The sequence below is a fragment of the Lygodium microphyllum genome, chromosome 24 (genome assembly GCF_053477565.2).
Source record: "Lygodium microphyllum isolate KBCC chromosome 24, Lygodium_microphyllum_v1.1.10, whole genome shotgun sequence".
Classification (NCBI taxonomy): Eukaryota; Viridiplantae; Streptophyta; class Polypodiopsida; order Schizaeales; family Lygodiaceae; genus Lygodium; species Lygodium microphyllum.
In genome coordinates, this window is record NC_141158.1 from 1,006,501 (window position 1) to 1,019,268 (window position 12,768).

Genomic DNA, 12,768 nt, shown 5'->3' on the forward strand with positions numbered 1-12,768 from the left:
CATGCCCTGATGACATTCCCGTAGGATTTCACACAGAATTTGTAGTTTGGGAGCGACATGAAAGAGAAGAGCCATTCACTTTCAGCTTTCTCATGCCTAACAGCCTGTGGAGGGTCTTACCACTCAAGGTGATGGAGGAGGTGATGGAGATTGGTAGCCGACTAGGACAGAAGTGGCTAGAAGAAAGAGAGAAGAACCCCACTCTTTGGGGAACTGAAGAAGCCGAATTCTGGCAAAATAAAGTGTTTGAAGTGCCACATTCCGTGCAAGGTTATAATTGCCAGTCCCTATGGAGGAGGTGGGTGTGCGACATCAGCATGCTTGCCTGGATGGATTTTTACAACACCTTGCCCTACGAGAGGAACAACCCCACGTTTATGGCGTACCCTCGTAGGGTAGGAGTGGATTTTGATGCCACTCTCCACGGGCGATATGATTTTTCCATTATCTACAACTCTAATGCTGTCTCTTTTGAACACTCCCTCATCTTCAACTCGGAAAGCTTGGATGACTCCATGACTCGCTTCCTCGCCGACTTCTCCTCTTGCCCTGATCCAGCTTTCATAACTACATGTAATTATCTTAGGCTTCTTAAATTATTACTTAAGCAGGACCCGACTCCGCAAGAACGTGGCGTGCCTCTCCTCTTCTTTGATCCTAATGCCATCGACAGCTGCGCCATGGCGCCTGATGATGAGGGCTAGCCTTCTTCCTTCTTTTTACCTAGCTCTCCTGGAAGACATGAACAACAGGCAGTTCACCAGATGTAATCATCCCTTCCTCTCCACCACTTTACTCCACGTTCGCATGAATCTTAAAGGATACATGTAGAGCTGGCAATTTTTGAGCAAATCCATCTGACCCCTTTCTCCACCTAATTCAGACGATGAGAATTAGGCACTGGCTGTCATCCTACTAGTGTAATACTTATTTTTTTTAAAAAAAAAGGAAAAAAAAGTAAGAAGAAAAAGAAGGAAATGAAAAGCATGAAAGGAAAAGCAAGAAGAACATCACACAAAGACATGGAAAAAACGACTCACTTGAAGAAGCACTTAGCACCATATAAAATACGATCACTGCACCTAGGGATCCTCAAGTTAGGCGGTGCGGTGGCTTTGGTCGGGCGGCTCCGTTCCTAATCCCCTAGCCCTTTTGATCCCCCGTCAAGTTGCTTGTTCATCATAGGGGCTAGTCGATTTGCACAAGGCGGGGTGAGTTTGGGTGGTCAGGTGACTGAGGCTCAGCTGGTGCAGGGCTCTCGTGAGGTTGGGCAGGAAACATGTCAGCCGGGACATGGATGGTGTAATCTCTGGCTGCCACCATTTCCAAAATGCCTTTGAACAATTCATTGAATTCCTCCCTGTCCCAAGCTGCCCTTTCTACCCTTGAGCACCTGGTGCCCGAGCGTCCATTGGGGGTTTGTGCAACTGGCGTTGCCACATCTTGTGTGCTCCTTTGAGCCTCGACTCCCCTTGCCCGAGGATTGTTCGGCCTTCGTCCGGGGCGGTGCACTTTCAGTCGCAACATCTTCAGTTTGCAACGTAGAGGCTCCTCACCCTTTGACAGTAGTCTCCCTACTCCAAGCGACACCTCATCATCTGTGCGTTTGCAGACTCAATGGCTTCTTCCGCAGTCTCCTTGCTCTAGGGCATCCTTCGTGCTACGGTACCCTTGTATCAGATTCACTTCATTATTTCATTTCTTCGTTCATCTGAGTTTCGCTTCTCTCCTTAGTGTTTGGCCGTATACACTTTGTGTTTCTCCCTGCAAACCCTATTGTCTCTTTGGTTGCTCAGTTATTTAATGATAGGTAGATGTGTACACATGCTCTTGAATGTATCTCCATGAGCCGATCTCTCTCTCACCACCTTAAAAACAAGTGAATGATGACTGGGGCAGGCCAGATTATAAACAGGCAAGAAAAATACAAAGAAAATGATCAGGTTGGCCAATAAATTGGTTGATTGCTGCAAAAAACTGATGGCAGCAATAAAACAATGCATAAAATGCTGTGCAATAAATGTGACAGCCATGTGGTATCCTACACAACATGTTTGGCCTGCTTGACTACCCAGAAATGTTGGAAATGACTTGGTTACTGCATGGAATTGTCTGACCAGAAAATATGAAATGTGTAATGGTGCTTGAGAGTACTAATTGTACAACAGTGAATTGTGAATGCCTGTCCAAGCAATGAATAATTCTAAAAGAGGGGCTACTTGTGCTGCTTGCCCCAAATGCAAGTAGGGTACAAAGTGTTGATGGGGGAAAATTTGGAAGACCCTCCACGAACTTCTTTTGAGAAGCCTATCTTATGGAGTCGAAATTAAGTGCCCATAATGAGCATGCCAAAGTAGTCCAAGCTTGTGAGAAGACCATGTAGTAAGGTTGTTCAGCTTATAGAGCCCACCCCATTGTGTATTGGCCCAACACATAGCATGTTGGTAGGTGAATTTGTGAGTTGGCCTCTAGCAGCCACAAATCTAATACCGAAGAACAAAAATCGAAGAGAAAGGGAAAGAAAGAACATCGAAGAACACAATATAGATGAGAACCATAGTTACTAGGAACGAGAAACAAGAATGAGAACAGGACCCCCTCGAACGGGGGGAACGCCCAAAGTTAGTTAGGGAACGGGAACGGAGGAAACGACACACACACACACACACACACACACACACACACACACACACACACACATATATATATATATATATATATATATATATATATATAGAGAGAGAGAGAGAGAGAGAGAGAGAGAGAGAGAGAAAGTTATATCAACGTCTACAACAGGCCAAGTTGGCCTATGAGACCAAAATGTTGCATACAAAATGTCTAGGAGATTTTAAAAGTCCTAGTGAAGCTAACGTTTATGCTATGTTGAACTAAATTGAGTAGGTACAAAATGATATCTAGACTAGATACAATCTAGAGGTACTCCCAGTGCGGTGTGGAACTGCTCCTGGAGTGTTCATCCTAGGATGTCCCGCATGGATCGGTCTAACATGGAGAGACTAAAGCGGCGGGGCAGGGCCCTCCGATGGCAACGTAGTATCCCTTGTATCTTCGACATGTGTCTTCTGCGGGGATGGGGGCCGGCGGGGTGTGGGCGCCGGGTTTTGCCTCTCGCTGGGGCTATTTCTAAAGTGGTCCCCCGGGGTCGGGAGGCCGGTTGGGCTGGTGGGGGCTTGGTGGTGGTGAGGGTAGCTGGTATTTGGTAGAATTCGTTGAGTGTGCGTTGGTTGGTGGCTCCTTGTCTTTGCTCCGTGGTTCGTAGGAGGTGGTCTCTGTGGCGTCGTACCCCAGACTCGCCCTGGAGTCATCCAAACAACTAGCAACACAAGGGGACACTGAGTGCTAGTATGCCCGAACAGAGACTTGGCTATGGCTCCATGGCCTGCACATGGACCACCTCCCCCCACTACAATACAGCCTAGACTGCCCACACCTGGAGCTCAACCGAGAGGAGGTGAATGGCATCATCAGAATGGATATCATCCAGATAGACACAGCCAGGACATGGGTGACCCCCACATCGGAACTAGGAACCAAAAAGGCTTTCTACCGAGAGCACTTCCTGCACATCTCCCCGGATGGCTTCATCACCCGCCCAAGCTACATGGACACACACTTGTCTCACGGGGGTCAGAAGTGCCATCGGACAGATCCGCACGCCCTCACACCAACTACGGGTCGAAACGGGCAGATACGGGGCCAACCCCCTCCCCCTAGAAGACCGAATCAGTCAGCTCTGCCATCTCGAGCTAGAGACAGAGGAACACTATATCTGTAGATGCCCAGTGTACTACGGAATCCGGGGACGCTTCCACTGCCTATTCACAGAGAGAGAGAGAGAGAGAGAGAGAGTTGCTGGATAGTCTCCCTTTACGTTTCAACTCGTCTTATTTGAAGCACCCAATCTTTCAGGGCTATATGTAGCAATTGATTGAGAGGTTTTTATTGGACTTCACTGCTGAGGGATCGGCTTCCTTTGCACGACCTCTCTCTAATGTGCAACGGGTTGCTCGGCAGTATGGGATCCATCATGCCTCTATTTGTCGGCGGCATCGATACGCAGCGGAGGACTTACTGGCTTTGGTTCGTTCGCTGTTGGTGGACACCCCAGATGATGAATTTCTGCTGTCACTGGCGATGCGTTTGGCTGATCTTATTAAAGAATTTCAGTTGAAATCTTGTCAGCAAGCCAAACTGCACAACTTGACTGACAATTTGCAAGATAGTGCTTGTCAGACTCATAAGTTCTTTCGTGCCTTGCATGTTTCTCCTGCTCAAGAAAATATGACTAGACTCCAAGATTCAGAAGGTCGCATGGTCACTGATCCGCAGACCATTGTCAATATGTGCAGGAATTATTTTCTGGATCTTCTTGGTTCTTCTCCGTCGCCTTCTAACCAGGTTACGCATGCACGCTCTGTCTTCTATGATCTGGTCCGCCATTAGGTTCCACTTGATATGCAAGCTACTTTGGAGGCAGATATTTGTGAGGAGGAGGTTATGGATGTTTTGTTACACCTGCCTAAGGATAAAAGCCCTGGTTGGGATGGTCTCACCAATGAATTCTTTGAGAGCTCAGCTACCCAACTGGTGAAGCCATTGGCGGCTATGTTTCAGCAGGTTTGGGAAACAGGGGTCATGCCTTCCTCATGGAAAGAAGGCCTTATCAAACTGCTTCCAAAGGTTCCTTTGCCATCAATGTTGCAACATTGGAGACCAATTTCTTTGATGGGTTCGATGTATAAAATCTTTTCCAAAGTGTTGGCAAATCGGCTCCACAAGCACCTTTCAGCTATTGTGCATCCTCTTCAATATGGTTTCATTAAGGGCCGCAACATTTTGCATAATATCTTAAATGTGCAAATGGCTATTGACTATGCAAGGCACTCTAGTCAAGAAGTGGTATTGATTCAATTGGATCTAGAAAAGGCTTTTGACTATTTAGATTGGTCTTTCATTGCAAAACTTATGTTTGCTATGGGTTTTGGTACTCGGATGTCCCGATTGATCTACACCATTAGTGCTACGGCTTCTTCGCGCGTTATGCTCAATTGTGGGGTTACAGAGCCATTTGTCCTTGCATGCTCGGTGAGACAGGGTTGCCCTTTGAGTCCTCTCTTCTTTGCCCTGGCGACCCACCCGGTTCTTTCAATGTTATCTTCAATGTCAGCTTCTACTCAGCTGACCGGATTGTCTCTTCCTTTGGGACAGCAATTCATTAGCCAATCTTTGGTTGATGATAGCTTTATGATTTTGTGTGCGGACAAGGACAACATTCGCAAGGCATTAGATGTGTGGACGCGCTTTGGTCATGCTTTTGGTCTTCACATCAATGCCTTCAAATCAGCCATTCTCAGTTGCACGGAGTCTGATTTACAAGTCATTGGGCTGGCAGGGTCAAGTTGTTTCTCGTGGCTCCATTGTCAGGCATCTTGGGTACCGTTGGGTGTTGATGTTCGGCCAAAGCAACTACTGGAGTGGATTTCACAGAAAATGGCAGCTAAGTTTATGTATTGGAAGTCGCAAGCATGGCCCTTCCATGTCCGCCTCAAAGTGGCTCAGACAATTATGCTGCCAATGCTCACATATTTCTTGCCATTGTTGCCGTGGACTCCTACTACTTTGAAGGCTCTCACTCGCCCCATTCGTTTCATGTTATAGAAGAAGGATTCATTGCACGCAGGTATTTCGTGGATTTCATGGTCACATACATGTATCCCCAAGCGCCTGGGTGGTGGAGCTATTTTGGATGCCGAAACTCATATGCTGGCACTTCGTTGGTCTCTTTTTCGCGCTGTGTGTGTGGATCATCACCCGTGGGCCATTATAGCCCGTTATTTTCTTGAGGACAGCGGGCTTCGGCATGGTAATATACAACTTCGGAGCTCCTGGTGGCATGTCCTTAATGTAGACTCTCGGTTTTCCAGTCCATCCTCCTCTTTGTTACTGCATTTGGTCGGCTCCTGGAAAGTGGCACTCCAAAAGGCGCGTTGGCATCCAGTGGAGGACCGCTTGCATACTAACTCCTTTCAACTGGAATTGTTGGCAGTCTCGAGATTACTTTCATGGGAAGACAAACATGAGCTCAGACCAAAATTTAACCGCATGGCCCGTTTGGGTGTGACTTTAGTTGCGGATGCCACCCTTGCCAGTCGTAATGTCTTCGCATCGTTTCGTACTGCCAGGAGACTTTTCAGAATCCCACATGGATATCGTGATTTATGGGAATAGCTTTTGTTAATGCTTCAGAGCAGGCAACCCTTTCCTATCCTTGCTGTGGATCGTCCTTGGTAGGACTGGGACCTTGCAGGCCGGTTGAGTCTGGAAAAGGCCTTTGCTAATCAGGTGTATCATCTTCTGATTAAAGATCATCAATGGTTGGGTGTTAAAGCTAATACTGTATGGGGATTGCGGAAATCTCAGTCATGGTGGAAGGCAACTGTGATGGAGGGCTGGTTGAATAAGACAGCTTTCAAATGTAAGGTCTTTCTTTGGCGGGTGATGATTGGTGGTCTTCCTCTTGCCTCGGCCCTTTCCAAGCGTCGAATCTCGAACGACAATTGTTTCTTCTGCACCACTACTGTGGAATTGGCCCGACATCGATTTGTTTCTTGCCCGCTTGCTAAGAAAATCTGGTTGCTCTTGTCACAGGTTTGGCGCGCGGTGGTGGGGTCCTCACTAACCCCTTTTGATTGGGTTTTTGTGCGCCCAAAATACCCCACACCGCCATAGTTGCATATGAAGATCTTATTCCACTTTTTTAGATACTGGGGATGCTGGCACAATTGGACCACTCGGGATGCCTTTGTTTTTGATTTGGCCTCTAATGTACCGAGCCACATTGCCAGGCTTAAAGGTTTCTTGCATCGGCAGATAGATCTCATTCGGCACTCGGACTTGCTCCCTCGGGAGGACTTACTTCCCTGGCATATGGCAATTTCCTCTGGGTCTTTGCCATGACTTGTGTAACTTTTTCGTGGCTTCGTACTGGGATTTTACACACGTTGGCTTAGAGCCCTCGTGTATCTTGTAATCATGTAAACTTGTACCTTTTTTTCGTAATTAATACAATTACCTTTTACGGAGAGGGAGGGAGAGAGAGAGAGAGAGAGAGAGAGAGAGAGAGAGAGAGAGAGAGAGAGAGAGAGATAAGATCCTCCCGAAGGAGGTTAGCCTTAACCATGTGTTGAAATAGAAAGCCCGGAGGCTTTTCTCGTCCTTATCGAGGGAGATGCTAACCTTCTCTCCTTCATTCGAACACAAAAGAGAGAAGGTTAGCATCTTGTACTCATGTAATCATGTAATCTTGTACTTTTTTCGTAATTAATACAATTACCTTTTACGAAAGAGAGAGAGAGAGAGAGAGAGAGAGAGAGAGAGAGAGAGAGAAACGAGGGGATGGAGATACGCTCGTCGCCTGCGCGTCGTGCTGCCGCTGTCCTGACCTAACGCGCCGCCGTTTTGCCCTCTCGACAGGAACCCTGACGAAGCCCCGTCGTGTGTGATCTGTTGCCGCTGCCTGCGCGACCTGCGACCCGCGCCCCCAGCCGTCGCCCTTACCTGCGCCCCCTCGCCCCGTCTCGCCTGCGACCGCCCGTCTGACCTGTCCGACCCGTCGCGGGACCTGCATGTCGTCCTGTTCACTATCAGATCAGCCCTCGCCTGTCAGACGCCATTGCCCGCCAGACCTATCCGCCCTCGCCTGTTAAACGCCGCCATCGCCTGTCAGACGCTGCCTGCTCCTGTCAGTCACCGCCCTGTCTACTACCTGTCCCGCTGAAACGTCTGCAGCCGCCCTGTCTACTTCGCCTGTGCTGCCGTTCGAGGCTCCTCCTGCGTGCGTTCCTCCTTTCGTGCAGAGGCGCCCAGCTCCTGTAAAAACCTGAACCTGACCATCGTTAGAGAGGCAGCGATCGGGATAGTGTGCCCCCGGCTCTGTACACAGAGAGAGAGAGGCAGAGGGAGAGAGAGAGAGCGGTCCCGCTCTGCACTGTCGGTCAGCCCGTCTTCGAGATCAGCTCGTCATACACGATGGCTGGTTTGGATCTGGATTTCATAGACCAAACGGTGGCAGCACTTGGCCCGGACTCTGATGCTGAGGAACCGGAGGATATGGTTCCGTGCACTGAAGAATTGCCCCCGGGTCCTGACATCCAGCCTGTGGGTAAACGTACCAAGCATGCACCGGAAGAGATAGGTGTTACTCCGGATCGTTCTTATGCGCAGGTTGCTTCGGATTCTGTGGACTCTCAGGAGATGGACTGGGAGCATCTGTTGGAATTTGCCAACACTCTGCTTGGTGAATATGTTCAACATAATCAGGAAGCCTTCTCTGACTCTACTCCAGAAGATGTTCTGGAAGCAACCGTCGACCCAAAAACTGTCCTACGCTCCTTTTCGGTATTTTATGATCGCGCGGTGATTCTCTTCTTCACTGGTCGAATCCCGCTGCTTTCCCGTATTCGCCAATGGCTGCAGAGTCTGCTACAAGGGGAATGAGTTGAAGAGATTTTTGTTGGATCCCGAGGTTTTTTTGAGGTCCTCTTGAAAACCGAGACGCACCGTGCTGCTCTCCTGTCTAAACTGCCGTTGTTTTTTGATCGTCGGTTGGTTCATGTGGTTCCATGGCTCCCGATGGCAGATTTCCAGCGCCTCCTGCAACGCGAATGCCCTGTGTGGGTAGAAGTGGAAAATTGTCCGGCTGTTTATTGGCCGCTATTGAAGGATGCTATGGCCGCTGTGGGCACGGTTCCCTCCCAGTCTCAGGGCTGTGAATCGCAACCGCTTGTGCATGTTATGGGATACTGCAAGGAAATGGCCTGCTTGGTTACGCCTCAATTGCTCTGGCATGCATCCGCTACACTTTCGTTTGAAATGGGGCAATTTTGCCGGCCATTGCTTTTCCTGTGGACAGTTGGGACACTTTATGGCTGAATGCCCTGAGCAACAACACGTTTCAGATACGGGTCATGTTGCTCCGCCCATGGAAGATATGGTGTGCGATGCTCCGTCGTAGGATACTATCCATCCGCCTGAAGTTCTGGCCAAAGGTAAACAACAGGTTTCGGGTCTGGATTCCCGTGCCACTGATTGGGTTGAAGTACGTGCCAAAAAAGGCACCAGGATTGGTGCTGGCATGGAGAGTACTGTGGCTACTACCTCACAAGATTCCATGCGAACATACATGCGCAGGAAGGAAATGATGTCTTCTGAGCGCTCTGCCCCTGCTATGGTTTCTTCAGCTCCCCGTTATCAACCAGCCAGGAAAATGTATTCGGATCGTCTAAAGGGCCCACCTGCACAGCTGGCTTTTGATACCAGGGGCAACGTCATTACTCCGTGGGATCGTCTTTACCCACGTTCCAACCCCAAGCAAGCAGATATGCCGTCTACTTCCAAATCTGGCCCTCAGAACTCTTTTGCGGTGTTGGCGGATTTCTTGGATGAGGGAGTCTTGGACATTCTCGCCGACAAAGTCAAATCGAGGCAAGCTGTGCCTCGTACCTGATTGTGTTTTGTATACACATGAAAGTGGCCACGTGGAATGTGCGAGGGATTTGTTCTCGCCACAAGCAACATGCCATGTGGACGGCATTGTATGAGAATCAGTGGGATGTCCTGTGCGCTGTTGAGCACAAGAGTCACGGTGACGCCGGTAAAGTTGTGGATTGCCATGGCTTTCGTTTGTTCTATGCAGGAACACAGGCTATGCATTATTCGGGTGTGCTCATGATTGTACATGCCAAATATCAGCCTGTTCTTATTAAAAATGATGTTCATGGCCGCTTCTTGGTGGTTGAAATCCTATTCGAAGGGGAAATCCTATGGTTACTTGGCCTCTATGCTCCGAATGATTCGTTCTCTCGCCGGGAGCTTTGGCAGACTTTGAAGACTTCCTTATCACTTGGCAGACGGGGCTTCTTCATGGGGGATTTCAATATGTGTGTTGATTCTTCCCAGTCTACATCGGAGCACTCGGTCATGGATGCACCGGAAAGTCGCATGTGGCAAGAGTTGGCTCTTGCTGTTCTTAAGCAAGATCTTTGGTCCTGGCTACACTCGTCTTCTCCAAGCTTTACTTTCCATTCGGCCCAGTATGCCACAACATGGTCGCGGCTGGACCGTATATATATCATGCAGAATGATGATTTTCTGCCTGAGATGCTCGAAATAAAAGTGTTGCAGCAATATGTCTTGTCGGACCACTTCCCTCTGCAGTTCGAGTTGCTTGCACAACCCATCGCCCCTTTCAAGCAATTTCTGGAGAGACTCCCTTTGCGTTTCAACTCGTCCTACTTAAAGCATACAATTTTTCAGGGTTATATGCAACAATTGCTTGACAGATTCTCCTTGGACTTTTCCTCTCAGGGCACTGCGTCATTTGAAAGATTGCTCTCTAATGTGCAGCGGGTTGCTCGGCAATATGGGATCTATCATGCCTCTCTTTGTCGGCGCCGTCGACAGGCAGCGGAGGACCTGCTGGTTTTGGTTCGCTCCCTGCTGGTGGACACTCCGGATGATGCATTTCTGCTTGCACTGGCCATGCGGGTGGCCGATCTTATTAAAGAATTCCAGCTAAAATCGTATCAGTAGACCAAATTGCAACATCTGACAGAGACTTTGCAAGATAGTGCATGTCAGACCCATAAGTTCTTTCGAGCTCTCCATGCCTCTCCTGCTCGAGAGAATATGACCAGACTCGAGGATGCACAAGACCATTTTATCCTGGATCCACAGACTATTGTGCATATGTGCAGGAATTATTTCCGTGACCTTCTCGGTTACGCTTCTCCACCTTCAGCCCAAATTACTCAGGCCCGTTCGGTTTTTTATGACCTGGTCCACAATCAGCTTCCACAGGACATGCAAGCTACTCTGGAGTCAGATATTGGTGAAGCAGAGGTTATGGATGTCTTATTACACTTGCCCAAAGATAAAAGTCCGGGTTGGGATGGTCTCACCAATGAGTTCTTTGAGGCTTTCGCTACCCAACTGGCGAAACCATTACAGGCTTTGTTTCAATAGGTTTGGGAAACGGGAATCATGCCTCCCTCATGGAAACAAGGACTTATTAAACTGCTTCCAAAAGTTCCTTCGCCATCTAAGTTGACTCAGTGGCGCCCCATTTCTTTGATGGGTTCAATGTACAAAATCTTTTCCAAAATAATGGCGAATCGGCTCCATAAGCATCTCCCTGCCCTTGTGCACCCTCTCCAGTATGGTTTCATTAAGGGCCGAAATATTCTACACAATGTTTTGAATGCCCAATTGGCCATTGATTATGCCCTCCATTCTAATCAGGAGGTGGTATTGATTCAACTGGACCTGGAAAAGGCTTTTGACTATCTGGACTGGTCTTTCGTTGCTGACCTTATGTCTGCTATGGGCTTTGGTGCTTGGATGTCTTGTCTGATTTACACCATTAGTGCTGCGGCGTCTTCGCGAGTCATGCTGAACGGAGGTGTTACTGAGCCATTTGTCCTTGCCCGTTTTGTCAGACAGGGGTGCCCTTTGAGCCCTTTATTCTTTGCCCTTGCGACACATCCAGTTCTTTCCATGTTAACACATATGGCCGCCTCTTCCCAGTTGGTTGGACTGTCGCTTCCTACAGGACAACACTTCATTGGCCAATCACTGGCGGATGATAATTTTATGATTTTGCGGGCGGATAAGGATAACCTTCGAAAAGCATTGGATGTTTGGGGTCTCTTTGGTCAGGCGTCAGGCCTTCGTATCAATGCGCTCAAATCAGCCATTCTAAGCTGCACGGAGTCGGATTTGCAGTCCTTGGACTGGCAGGGTCTGGTTGTTCCTCGAGGTTCCATTGTCAGGCATCTTGGATACCCTTTGGGTGTTGATGTTCCCCCAAAACAGCTTCTGCAGTGGATTTCTCAGAAAATGGTGGCCAAGTTTATGTATTGGAAGTCTCAGGCCTGGCCTTTTCATGTTCGCCTCAAAGTAGCCCAGATAATTATGTTGCCAATGCTCACATATTTCTTGCCATTGTTGCCCTAGACTCCCACGACTCTGAATGCTCTCACTCAGTCTATTCGCTTCATGCTATGGAAGAAGGACTCATTGCATGCAGGCATTTCCTGGATCTCGTGGTCGCATGCGTGCACCCCCAAACGCATGGGTGGCGGAGCTATTTTAGATGCCCAAACTCACATGCAGGCACTTCGTTGGTCCCTTTTCCGCGCCATGTGCTCGGATGATCATCATCCGTGGGTCGCTATCGCCCGTTATTTCCTCGAGGGCCATGGGCTTCAGCATGGCAATACCCAACTCCAAAGTTCTTGGTGGCATGTTCTTAATGCGGATTCGTGGTTTTCCAGTTCTTCGTCATCGCTGCTTACTCATTTGGTGTGTTCCTGGAAACACGTCCTTCAAAAGGCTCAGTGGCACCCAACGGAGGATCGCTTGGCTACTAACTCTTTTCAATTGGAAGTACTGGCAGTCTCGCGTTTACTTTCGTGGGAAGGTAAACATGAGCTTAGACCACAATTCAACCGGATGGCACGTTTGGGCTTGTCTTCAGTCGCGGATGCCACCCTTGCCAGTCGCAATGTGCTTATATCGTTTCGTACTGCTAGGAGGCTCTTCCGGATCCCTCGTGGATATAGGCCTATATGGGAACAACTTTCGACGGTGCTCCAGAGCAGACAACCCTTTCCTGCTCTTGCTTTGGATCATCCCTGGCAGGATTGGGACCTACAAGGCCGGCTGCATTTGAGCAAAGCTTCTGCTAAT

At 48.7% G+C, this 12,768-nt stretch overlaps 1 protein-coding gene and 1 non-coding gene across 12 annotated transcripts in view; one reads left to right on the forward strand and one right to left on the reverse strand.

Moving 5' to 3' along the window:
• Positions 1-12,768, forward strand: part of LOC148014785 (uncharacterized) — a 104,827-nt gene that overhangs the window by 26,453 nt on the left and 65,606 nt on the right. The window lies entirely within an intron of this gene.
• LOC148014786 (U6atac minor spliceosomal RNA) lies at positions 7,155-7,279 on the reverse strand. The gene has a single exon (XR_015688529.1). It is a non-coding gene; the product is annotated as a U6atac minor spliceosomal RNA (small nuclear RNA).